This window comes from Lepidothrix coronata, unplaced genomic scaffold, assembly GCF_001604755.1.
Source record: "Lepidothrix coronata isolate B3197 unplaced genomic scaffold, Lepidothrix_coronata-1.0 Scaffold129, whole genome shotgun sequence".
NCBI lineage: Eukaryota > Metazoa > Chordata > Aves > Passeriformes > Pipridae > Lepidothrix > Lepidothrix coronata.
Genome location: NW_016690309.1, coordinates 2,310,392 through 2,323,825, shown reverse-complemented (window position 1 = coordinate 2,323,825; position 13,434 = coordinate 2,310,392). Strand labels below are relative to the sequence as shown.

At 42.1% G+C, this 13,434-nt stretch overlaps 1 protein-coding gene across 6 annotated transcripts in view; it reads right to left on the bottom strand.

Annotated features, from left to right (window-relative positions):
- The window catches only part of PACSIN2 (protein kinase C and casein kinase substrate in neurons 2), a 41,784-nt gene extending 33,314 nt beyond the window's left edge, over positions 1-8,470 (bottom strand). The window contains exon 1 of one of the 6 annotated variants that reach the window (XM_017826564.1): positions 8,314-8,470. The gene's annotated coding sequence lies outside the window, so the exon portion shown is untranslated. Of the gene's footprint in view, positions 1-2,285; positions 2,310-8,313 lie in introns of those variants that run through there. The other 5 variants (XM_017826562.1, XM_017826566.1, XM_017826565.1 and 2 more) reach the window with 5 other exon arrangements.
- Positions 8,471-13,434: the final 4,964 nt, after the last annotated feature.

The following is a 13,434-nucleotide window of genomic DNA, read 5'->3' as shown; positions in this document are numbered from 1 at the left end:
GAGGGGGGAAGGAGAGGGGGGAAGGAGAGGAGGAAAGGAGAAGACCTCCTCCTAATTTCAGACACAAAGTAATCAGAATAAAATCATACAGAAAAGGTTCTTTTAGCAAAACACTTTGGCTCAAGGGGCCCAAGACAAAGCCAGCCAAGAATATATTCAGTGATTTCAGGATCTGGATGCAAGTTACTAAGTGAATCTTCAGCAGCTTAACACAGATAATCAGGAATTCTGTATCAAGTCTGAAATTCTAGGAAACATCAGAAGAAATTCAATAACAAATTGTGAAGTGAATTTTCAAGCAGGCAACTTCTTGAATATTTAAGCTTTAGATAAAACTTCCAATTATTCCATTTTCATTTGATGCATTTGACGTATGTCAAATCCCTACTTGTACTTGTCTTTCACCCAAAAATGATATTTTTTTATTTAAACCAGAAAAATAACTGGGAAATAAGATATAAAAATGTCTTTTTAAGCTTATGTAGTTACATTTCCAGCACCTCTTTCAGTATTCACAGCTACATAAAGCAGTGAAGCACTTGAAATTGGGTGATGGTGGATAAATGGAAGACATGACTTACATTCCATCTTTTTTGGGGGCAGATACTACACATAAATTGAGATTTTTCACAGTACTCCAAATTTAAAACTTGCATCCTGATTCTGATGTAAATGCTGAGGTGCAATATTTTTTTATCTTAAGCTTTTAATCTTAAATTTAAATTTGTTTCACTTTAATTTTTAAAAATCTATTAAATTAAATTAAAAATAATAAAATTAAATTTTAAAATTAATTTCAATTTTAAAAATCCTTTGCACATTCCAATAATTCTCACGAGCCACTTCAGCTGCATAACTAAAGCAGCTCCAATTTAATTCATTCTGGAAGGCACTGCAGAGATTCCTGGAGGATTGCAACAAGAGCTGACCAAGCAATTTAACAATAGCAGGAGTCTTAAATGGCTTATTTCTCCCCATTTGCAGGGTTGAACAGTGCACAAGCCAACTGCTATTGCATGACAGAGAGTGTTTCACAAGATTTTTATTAAAGCTTTCTTTCTGAGATCACAGAACTTTGTTCTCTAACTATTCACTGCAGTAAGAAAATCCAAGGGTTCCCGTGACACATTTTCCCTTGGCAAACTCAAAACACATTTTGAGAAGAGTATTTATAAAATCTTCAGCTTTTCGTGGTATTTTTTCCTACCTAATCAACTGCATTCCAGTGAGTATCCCACCTAAATTAGATACTTGACACATCCCTGAAAATTTATACTGTTTTTATGGGATTTTTAACTCCAAAACTGAACTACCAACATCATTCACAACTCGGATAAATAATATCAAAAGGTATTATATTGGGACAGCGTTATTTACCAAAAAAAATGTAGTATTTTATGCATATTTATGAAACAAACACTGGAAGGACAAAAAAACCCCAAATAATGTGCACAATGAAAATACCTTTAGATGTGTTGGAAAACATGAAAACCTGCTCATCTCTTTCCATATTTCCCTGCTTTGCAGTGAAACCCCTTTTAGCATAAAACCTGCTAAAATGATTACTGCAAACCCAGTAATTTTGCTCAGCAGCACATTCATTACATGCTAAATTTAGCCCCATTTTGCCTTAATTACAATTACACAAAATGTCTCTGCAATACCTAAGAACAAGTAGGAACAAAGGTGCTTCCTATGTGGCCTCTGGCAGGAGAGGGGAGGAGGGATAAAGGGGAATCTCCTGTTCCAGTTTTAGTTTCTCCACAATGAAAAACCCCAGATAACTGGAGAATACATCCTATTTTATCAGCCTGATCAAAGCCTGAAGCAAAGAAACCTATAGGTTGTCTTGCAGAACCCAAAATAAATTCAGAATCAAGGCATGGTATTTGCTTTATCTCTCTGTGTTTATCAGTTACTGGACTTGACAATGACCAACATTTGCACCACGCAGATTTTATTCATGATACTCACACCACCCACAGGATTTACATTCTACCAGGAATTATGGAATAGCCACTAAACCAAGGGCTAAAAATACAGTCATTTGATACAGACTAAACCCACATGTTGCTCTCTGATACAGGGACACTACAAGCAAAGCAGCTGCTTTTATACTACTTTGGACAAAGGATTTCTCAGCCAAATTCAAACCAATTTTAAGATCAAATATAATTCCAAATAATTTTTTTAGGTTCACCTGCAGATCCTTTAAAACTACATGGACTACCTTTTAATCTCCTCAAATTTGTGTTTACGAAGATAAATAATAAATTGGGTCCCACCTCAATAACAGACAAGACATTCATGATATCCAGTGAAGGGAGCAATTAAACAAAGAACAGCACAAAATGTCCTGCAATAGTGTTCTGTCTGCTCAAATGTTCTCTGCTGGCCAATCTGAGCACCTGCTTCAAAAAAAAAAAACCATCAGGTGGAATAGTACTTTACTGAGAAAAGCCAAGGAAGCAGATCGGGCTTAGAGAAGTAACAGAAGAATCCAGTTAATTCGACTTCTAGAATTCCACTAATTCTAAAAAAAAAAAGGGGGGGGGGAAAGGAAGGGGAAAAAAAAAGAAAAAACAACAACAACAAAAAAGAAAAACCAAACCCACACAGGTTACAATAAGTAGCTTTTCCAGTGTACGAAATAAGAGAGCTGGCATGGGTTTTGTGTAGACCCAGATTTTACCCTGGGAAGAAAAAAATAGTAACATTCTAAAAACACGCTTGATTCTTTCCACAAATTTTGAAAGTTAAGTACTGAACTGGAATTCAAAGCTATTTCTTCAAAACTTGGTTTAATGACAATGTGCTACCAGATTAATTTAAACATTCTGCTTGGAGGTTCAAGACATTATTTAACACTCAATTTTTTCTATAAAAACAGTATTTCACTACATAAGAATAATTATCAGCATTAAACCTTAGAAATACGTACAAGTGAGTATTCTAAAAGTTAAAAGACAAGGACTTTTGGCTCCTTTCTACTTGGAACTTGTTCAACTTTAAAAACGCTTTCAACTGTTTTCTGGTCCTTCCACGCTAAAATATTTTAAGCAAAAATTCAAGAAAAAAACAGCAAGTTCACCTTTAAATTTATGAATTTAAGATGATTTGATGCTTACTATCTATTCACCCGTGCATTTAAAATTGGTAAAAATCAAGGACCATAAATTTAAGCACATCTTCAATTGGCTCAACTATAAAGAGTTTGAGGGTAGAGTCTCGAGTCAGTAAGTTGTATTTGAGCAGCTCATGTAGCACAACTTCAGCTGCCAGGATGAGCAACAGTTTATGTATAAATTGTATTTATACACGCTCCATTTTCCTTACTTTATTACATCCTGATTATCACTGGTGAGTAGAAGTCGCACAAACAAACTTCCGAGCTGGTTTAACAAGTTACGAGATGTTTTGCTAACACAAGGAATAAGCAAGTGCACAGACAACACACAAAGTCTGAGACCCTGAAAAGACAGGCAAAGAGGTATTTTCACTGTTAATGTGCAAGCACATAAGTAAGAGATTAAATTTTTGCCTTTGGGAACATAAATCCAGCCCGTTTAGTACCACTGAAATTCACTGCACGTGTCCCATGAGTGAAGAGTTTGTGTGGGGTTATAATGTAGGTAGAGAGGACTAAGTGGCCAAGAAAGGAGTGGTGACACTTCTGCAATAATATTTGAAATATTAGCCGCTTTAAGGAACACTGGCACTCCCCAGACATTCTGGAACATCTTCCAACGGCTCTAACTGGTATCTCACAGAGACCACCAGTACACACCCGACAGCACAGAGCTCTCAGCTGCTCCTGCAGCTGCTGCTGCTTGAAGGAAAATGTCACATTATCATGGAACCCTTTAGTCCCACTGATGGGTGTTCCATGCTTCACTTCCCAGCTCTGACACTGGTGTGGAATTTTGACATCCAATACAGTGACAACGTCCTAACACTGCGTTCGACACGAAGGAATTTAACATATTATCAATATTATCACAGATTTATCATTTCTCCCAACAAGAAAGCAGCACTGCTCCACTCAGCAGGGATCCAGGGATCTGTCAGTCTGCCAGGAGAGCCTCCATTAAGGCAGAGGATGGGAGCCATAAGTCAAACTACAGAGATGTCCTGTTTGTCCTATGACTCATGGCAGACCATTTACTGAAATCTGTACTACACATTACAGGACACATTAAGCATATTCACCTTGCACCCTTTATTTAACCTGTTAAGTCAGAAATTAGGAAAACGACAAACACACAAGCTTATTATATTCTTTGTCATGTTCTTTTCACTTCACAGTCTGCATCTATGTCACATCTATAAGTTTTATGTCAAGAGATTACATAAAATGCAGCCTCTGTTGCAATAAAACTATTTGGAAGAAGTATTTAATAACATGATTTGAGAGACTGTTCTTGTCCCCACCATTTTTGCTGTTGTATTGTACTCTGGTTTGTCATTCACTGGCTTAGAGTATGTGATAAAAGGCACAGAAGGTTGTTTAAAATATTTGGTCTGGAGATGCCTTGGAATTAATTCTTAACTCAAAGCAGAGTCCAAAAAAGGGTTAACAACATGCACTGACCCAAAGCCAAACAATGCAAGATACAGGTTTCCATTATTACCAAAATATTTACAATACCTTCTGCACACCAGAGCAGCTTTTAAATATTTGCATGTTGTAAAAGTTGAACCAAACCACGTTATTTGAAGCCTGAGAGACATTTTCTTTTTGCTTCAGAACCCATTACTGTGCAGGGTTGCAACAGCCAGGCCACTTCTAATCCTATTTACTAATTAGGGCTGGTACTTTCTCAAATATTGACACATCCTGTCCACCAAGGATCACAGGGCTCTACCCACACACACCAGCTCAGCAGAATCACCCACACTCCAAGGACCAACCTTATCAGAGAAATCTGGACTGTTCCCTTCCCCAGAAAAAGGCACCTTGGATAACACATAAAGGAACAACATTAAAGTCTCGTGACACAACTGTAGATCCCAGAATACAACAGAATTTACCATCAGCTCCAGGTTATTCCTCTCAACCCCAGTGGGTCAATCAGCCAGGTAACATTCATATTAAATATGTCATTTATTCAACCACAGACTCAGAATCCTTAAGTGGGTTTCTCTCAGTACAGTTACATCACAGTTATTTCCTGCTTTCTTCCTTTTCATCTCCTGGGAACAATCCATCATTACATTAAGTCAAGCCAAAAATCAGTAACTGGGGTTAGGTTGAAAGGAACAATGTCACTTCTTGAAGTTCTGGGGATTAAGACAGAACTGGAATTAAATCCTGTGTTACAAAGAAGTTGTTAATCTCACAGACTGGTCTTCAGTTCAAGCATTAGAGACTTCATTCCAGGCAACAAGTAAGTCATTAAATCTTGGTATTTTTTTAAAAAGCAGACATTCCAAGAACCAAAAAGACACTAATGTATCAGCTTACATGCATGTTTAAACAACTCTGTTAAAGAAAAAAAAACCCAACCAACCCTTCCATCTGCATCTACCATTCTTCTGGCTCATTGGATGAGAAGATGCACTTTTTCCAGGACCTGCTACTCCCACAGTGAGAAAACCATTCACCAACTCAGAAACAGAAAGCTCAGTTAGCTACTTTTACTAGCTTTTCACCTTTTTTTTCAATTACCTTGTAGCTACTTCGTGTTACTCCCACAGATTCATACAAGCACAGGCAATTTCTGACTGGCAGCAGCACTGCTAAGCATTTTATCCTCTTCCAGTTCCTGCAACATGCTCAGAAATTTCTTGTACCACTTCAAGTTGCGGGAGCCTTCAGCTCATTTTAAGCACAGCCAGGGAAGCACAGAATGGACAGATGGACATCTTTAAGCAAGTGGCTCACTCAGCTTTAGAGGAGGAGAAAGCACCCATATGTTGTACAGACAGACCACGAGAACAAAACTTCTCATGCCTAACCCTAAATCATCCAAACACGTCAAAGAACAGGTTCAAAATACTGACTTTCAGACCAACATTCAAGTGCCTTGACACAACAAAAGAAAGTAGACATCTACCCGTTAGAAGAAATATATCATCTGGGTGTTTTCTGAAGGTATTGTTTAAAAACACTCGTAGATCACAAGGATCACAGTCAGAAAGCCACATCACTATGATGGTACTTCAAAGGCATAAAAAAGAACAAGTAGAAATATATATATATTACCACATATTACCTAATATACCACAAAGTAAAATCAAGCTTTTCTTGCAGAGATGACTTGTGGAATGGAGAAGCTTTCTCATTACCCTGTGACAGTTTAAAAAAAAAAGTGAAAGAACACTTAAGGCCATCCACACAGACTCACAAAGCAAACATCAAGCCTAGCAATCATAAATGCCATCTAATTTGTCAGCTCAATATTAATTACTGCACCCACTTGCAGCACACCCTCTTTAAAATGAGAGAAAAAAAATCAATAAAAAAAAATCCCAAACAGTTTTGCCTATCAACCCTTAATAAACTATTTAATCATTTGTGCTTTCTTTCAACACCGATATTGTTGCTCGATGTGTGGTATTGCAGTTCAAACCCCAGGGCAGTTTTTAATGTTTATTCTGCTGTGGCACTGCACAACATGCAGACCTGAGCCAAAAAAAAATCGACCCCAGATCTGTAAATTACTTCCTTGGACACAGAACAGCAGCTGCACTCCTGCTCACCATACCCAAGCTGTGGTAGCTTATGATCAGAGACCTCCAAAATGATGCTGCACTGTGCTAAACAGACATACACACTACTTTTTACAGCCATAACTGGAAGAATATAACTATTACCTTCGAAGGCAAAATGCAAGTTTGACAAAACATCATTTCAGGCAGGTACAGGTATAGAACAGTCAGCACAGTAGCCCTCGGTGTTAATAACCTTAATAGTGAAGAAAGCAATTAAGGAGTTTTGCCCATCTGAAATACAGCTGGCAAACTGTTTGAGGTGCCTCTCACCTTTAAGTCATCACGTCCTGTGTGTCCCCCCTGTCCAAGGAAGCAACAAAGCAGTGTTTTTATATCAGTCTCATGTCACAGACACACGAGAATGATCCTTTTGTTGCACTAAAACCCAGTTGTTTACATAATGCAGTCTTCACTATGACTATATATAATGCACTATCATTGTTTCAGCTTTTAAAAGCAGTGGGAAGGTTTTGTCTTTAGAAAAGTGCTGAACAAATGCTGGAATTAGATCCCAATTAGCAGAAGGGGATCCTCCCCCCACAAGAGCAAGAGAAAACAGTCTCATGGCAACCTTTTAAGAAGTCTTTTGGAGGCTGTAGAACACAACAGAAGAAAACCAAAGTAACACATCCAAAGGCTCATTTTTCACCCCAGTCTGGGTCAGGTAGAAAGGATCAAACTTAAGCAAACAGGTGCAGCGGTGCACTGGTTTTAAATTATCCTCACTATTTAATAAGTAAACTGAGGGTTCAAAACTGCAAGGTTACATTTAGTTTCCAAAGGTTCAGCTTGCAAAGGGCAGCACTGCATCTTCCTGGCTTCTTTTGCTGAGAGGGCAAAAGGGTGAAGGCTCAGAAAGATGAATCTCTCAGAGTAGTGAATCTCTCAGCTCCTGAGTCAGTCCAGCCCGGGACAGCCAGGCAGCTGGTACAGACCCACACAGCCAGCACTGTACAGACCCTGTCCTTCCCCGACCAGGTAGCCCTGCTGCACATAAAGGGATGTCTGTCTCTCACATAGTTTCGGGAGATGAGGAGATTCTTTCCACGAGCCAAAAAAGGGAAAGTCCAGAAAGAAGGCGGCAACGGCAAGACCATGAAGCCTGGCTTAGCTGGACACTCAGAGGGGTGTGAGCCGCTTAAAACATCACTGTCCCCCCTGCAAACACCTCCTCCCACCAGCCCAGCACCGTCACCTGCCAATGGGTGATTTCACCACCCAGGGATTTCACCGCCGGCAGGAAAAACCCACCCGCCCGAGTGCAGGGGCTCCATCCTCGCCCCCTCTCCCTGCGCCCCCCTCCCAGCGCCAGCGCCGTCCGAGGGGGTCACTAAACTTTGGCGAGCGCCGAGCTCTGCCCTCCTACAGGAACCGAGCCAGTGTCGTCATCCCCCGCCGGCCCCAGCCCTGCCCTTGCCCGCCGTGCAAGGAGAGCTTCACCTTCCCCGCGCCCTCCGCACGGGCAGCGCCGGCCCCTCCGCCGGCCCCGCCGCGAGGTCCCCGGGGCTCCTCGCCCGGCCCGGCGCGGCCCGACCGGACCCACCGCCCGCCGTGGATCGCAACCCCGGCCTGCACCTCTCGACAAGGCTCCAGCCTCACCTGCAGCGCCGGGAGCCGCCTGTGCGCTGTGCCCGGCGGGGGTCGCGGGCTGTAGGGGGGTGTGACCAGACGGGGACAGCGCGGCGGACGCGGCCGGGCCCCAGCGCTGCGCTCCGGCCCCGCTCCGGCCCCGCTCCCGCTCCGCTCCGATCCGCTCCGCTCGGCGCCGCCGCCGCGACTGCCGCCCCCGCCCGCCCCGCGCCGCCGCGCCCCGCCCCGCCGCCGCCCCATTGGCTGAGCGCCCTCGGCGCCGGGGCGCCCATTGGCTTCCTGCGGCTGTCAATCAACGCCGCTTCCTTAGAAAAGGGGATGGGGCGGGGCTGGAAGGGGCGGGGCGCGCGCGCGCCCGCGCCCGCGGCCGGTGCGCGTTCGCTGAGGGGCGGCTGTGGGGGAACAATTCGGGATTGGGGATCGGACACTGCGGGAACACCTCGGGATTGGGGATCGGACACTGCGGGGACACCTCGGGATGGAGGGACACCTCGGGATGGAGGATCGGACACTGTGGGGACACCTGGGGATGGAGGGACTCTGGTCTCTTCTCGGGATGGGGGATCGGACACTGTGGGGACACCTGGGGATGGAGGGACTCTGGTCTCTTCTCGGGATGGGGGATCGGACACTGTGGGGACACCTGGGGATGGAGGGACTCCGGTCTCCTCGAGGGGACACATCCAGGTGTGTCCCCGCAGGACACCTCGGGGTCATCTCGAGGGGCTCCGGCCACCTCAGGGGTCACCTCGGGGAGGGGAGGGACACATCCAGGTGTGTCCGTGCAGGACACCGCTGGCAGGAGCCCCGCGGGACGTGGTGGGGATATTTGTTTTAGGCAGGACTGTTTGAAGTTCCAAGCAGGAGCCACCGCGGTGACCTTGTGCCGTCCCTTCAAAGCCTTCGCCTTCTCCTCTCCTAGTTCCCGCTGTTTCGCTGCCATCTGCCCTCCTCAGCCCCGCTGTGCCTCCGGCGCTGTCCCCCGGGACAGCCCGGTTTGAGGACAGCACGGTGGGCAGGGCTGGAACACAGTCCTGAGAGCCCTTTCCTCTTGGCCACGGTTCTTATGCAAGAAGGATCCTGCACAGGATCAGGATCGGCGCCAAGCCTTCCTGTACTCTTTCACTTAGCCTGTGACTCATTAACTTAAGGAGCTTTAAGTTCACTGGGAACTTAGATTAGCTCTGTAGGATTGTGAGACCACAGCGCTGGGATAAATTTTACCTTCTGGTAAAAAAAAAAAAAAAAAGTCCTTCAAATATGGATTTGAGTTAATTGCAATTAACAATCGCTGCGAAATTTGGTCAGGTTGGTTAAGCTGTGTAAGGTTGAACATGATTTCTCCCTCCCCTAATCTCCTGTTCTTCTCTCTCTCCCGTGTTGAAAGTCCACAGTTCACGTTTAAGAGGAGAAACCTGGAAATTTATTGGTTTTTCTTTCACTCCTGACCACAATTTCACTTCACTTTTTCCCACTGCCTTATGAAATGCGAGATCAAGCTTTGCACAACCCAGCATTATACAGGAGATGACAAGGGACACATCCAGTCGTAAATCCAGCCCTTTCTGTACGGAATCACGCTTCCGTTTTGCCTGGAGCACTGTCAAAGCTGGGAATTCTCCCTGCCAGAACACTTAAAGACTTTCCTCAACATCAAAACAGTCATTCATCTCTTTGTATGGTCAAATAATGCTCCAACTTGTTCCAAGATCGAAGGAGCAGCACAGGAATTCAGTGTAAATCACAGCTCTCCCTGCTAGGACTGAGTTCATCCTCCCAGGAAAGGGAATTCCAGCTTGGCAGAGGACAGGACTTAAACCAGCATCGACTTTGTTAGGCCAGTGCGCTGCTCACACGTTTTATATAAATATTTTATATACATATATAGATATATATAGATATCTTATATCTATATATACATAGATAACGTATAATTATACATATTACATTATAATATGTGCATATAAATGGTATATAATTTATTACTGTATTTACATACATTTCGATGTGTTTCCATATATATACTTACTATATATACTTACTATACTTTATATATATATATGTTATATATATATTATATACATGTATGTAATATAAATGTATGTATGTGTGTAATATATATACACACACACAAATATGGGTACAGCCCTTGTGTCACAGCATGTTATTTTGGGAGTCTTCTTCGTATGGAACTTGAACTCCCTTCCAAGGGAATGGAGGGTGATCAGAAATTAGGGATTCACACAACATTTTTTTATACTAACAACTGGATTTGGATTTTAATACAACTTGAGATAATGATTTTCCAGTTTTTCACTTAAACATCTTCATAAATCAATTAGCAACTGCTATGAAACATATTTATAAATGCTATGAAATTATAATTTTGAAGATAAAGAGGTAAAGGCAGGATTATTAATTGGAAAAAAAGCTGCTGCATGTTCTTTTCTGCTTGCAAGACTTACCAATCCTTTTTTTTTTTTTTTTACACTTAGCTGAAAAGTGCTTAGACACCTTTGGAAGCCAATCAAGATGATAACCACTATCAGAATTTTAAAAACACATTTTTAACTTTCAGGTTTTTGCCCCTTTTCCAAGTGTACCACTTGACACAATTTTTAGAGTCATCTTAGGGCACTTTTTGGATCAACACTACTGCTCCTCCTGTGAATTTGGCTGCACTGAGGTTACTACACATGGTGTAGTAATTTGACTTCATGACTTATAGTAACACAGTTTAATGTATGTCTAAATATATACAGGGCTCGAGGCCACATGCACTGAATAAATACATCTATGCACTCTGGAAAAACTGCTTGGGGAAATATACCTCAGTGCTTAATAAAGTCCTATTTCTTTCAATTTATAACATGTAAAGTAACTTTATGTATATTCAAACACTTCAGCTTTTCTTGTAGTGAATTGAAAGAGATTAGTGGTCTCATTATATCTATCATCAGTGATGCAAGCTCCCAGCATGATGACACTATTATGATGCCGTAAATAATTTACTGATGGAGTGAGTCACACTTTACCACATTAATCACTTTGATTTTAGTATTTTTACATTTCCCTCAATATTAAAAATATTAAACCATTAAAATGCCATCATTAAATAATTAAAATATTAAATTACAATATTAAAATGCACTTCCAGTTCTACTAAAAATATGACATCCTGAGAAAGCTTATCTTAATCTTTTTCTTAGAAGAACAGCTGACAGCCTCTCCAGCTCTGGTGGGCATTTGATTCAGACTGTTAGGAACAGGACAGGAAGTTTCTGGGGGGGGAAAAAAAAAATTCCTCTCTTATTTTAGATAAGTATCCCACGGTTATTTTTACTTTTAACACAATCTATTTTTAAATATGCTTCTTGTTTCTTCTGCTGTCCTCAGAAATTCCATGTGTCCTTTCAGGCATGAGTACTTTCTCTGTAAGGAAATTCTGTCTCTTGGCTTCACCCAGAACAAATCTTATTTGTGTTTCTTGACTGTTGCAACAACATTTCAGCATTCTCTCCAAAATGTTTCCCTCTTGCTGAGGAAGTCCAAGTGTCATATATCTTTATTTACAACTTTAAACGTAAATTTAAATCCTGAACCATGTTTGGATTGGAAATGTAATGCCATTAGTGACTATATAAGCCAGCCAATGACAAAGAATTAGAGATTATGAAACTTAACTGCACTCAAATCAAGCCATTTCACTGTTTCACTGCCCAACTTTCACTGGGAATGAACCCTTCAAAGACGAGACATGTTTCTGTCTGAAATATTCTTTATTATCTCCTCGTTTTTCATATCGCTGTTTTTAACGAGTTTCATGCTCTCCAAAACTTTATCTTTCACAGCATGATTATGTCAGGTGTGAACATGCTTTTAATAGGCATAAAATTTGAGAATAATTAAGGCAGAGAAGACTCTTTGTCACTGGTAAAGGTATCCATGTCATCACAACAACTGGGAAAGTTCTGGCTAAGGGCTGCTCTCTATGGAGAGCTTTGCCTGAGCTTTGATGGCAGCTTAAAAAAGGTGGAAAAAACATCCAGTCCAGCACACGCAACTTCCTGCCATTCAGTAAAAACAATCAGTTTTTCCAAGATGCTCATTTCTGTTCCTATTTCCTCTGAATAATCGAATTTTTAACAAAACTGTGGCCACAGGCACAGCTTTTCTTGGCTATACACGTTCCTTTTCTTCCTAAAACTACTTCAGAAACAGCACCAGCTTACGGTGAGAGGGTAAAGCCCTTCCTCTCCCGCAGATAAATGAGCTCTGCCTGACACGTCCTGCTGATGAAATGCAGGGCTATACATCTTCTGTGAAATGTCCATTGTTTTGCTAAGTGTGCAGCAGGAAGTGAAGCAGGAGACAGGGACATTTCAGGCAGAAGTCCCATTGTAAAGCCAACAGTAGCAAAGTCGCTTTAGGGATAACACTGTTTCTTTTCTACTAATGAAGTTCCTAAAGCCACATAAAGAAGCCATTCTGTGGGAATCTTATTCATTCCTTCCATGTCAAAGAATTAACAGGGAGAAAGGTTAGTGCCCAGGAAGCAAAGCCCCCTATTCAAGCCCAGCAATGAGCTCCTTCTACACTGCTGCCATTATCACAGCTCCCCGTGGCCGTTTGGAGCTGCCTATTTAACTCTGCACACAATGCTGTCCTTATGCCAGCCATCACTCCAGCAGACCAGCAACAGGATTTTGAGGCTCAGACGCACAGTTACTTTAGCTCTGCCCAGCAAGTTACTGCACCAGCCCAAGTCAGAACTTATCAGCTTCGTTATTTCTGATTTATTTCGCTCCCCTGAAAGCCAAACCAGCATTTTTGTCCCGCAGTCAGATATGTTTGGATAGTTGGCCCAAGGCCACAGTGAGTTAGTCAGCACTGAGAGCTTGCAGATTTAAACCCACTTAAGCCCTCTCAGTCAGAGGTAAACCTGGCTTTAATCTTTTGGAGAACTGGGCAAAAAGAGCTACTTTACCTTTGAATGAGAGCATTCCCACGAGGTTTATCAGCTTTTATTACACTTGTAAGCACCACACCTTCAGTCAATCCCCCTCCACATGCCTCCAGAGGAGAACACCATCCCCTCAGCCCCAGCTGATGGCAGAGCATCCCCCAGGC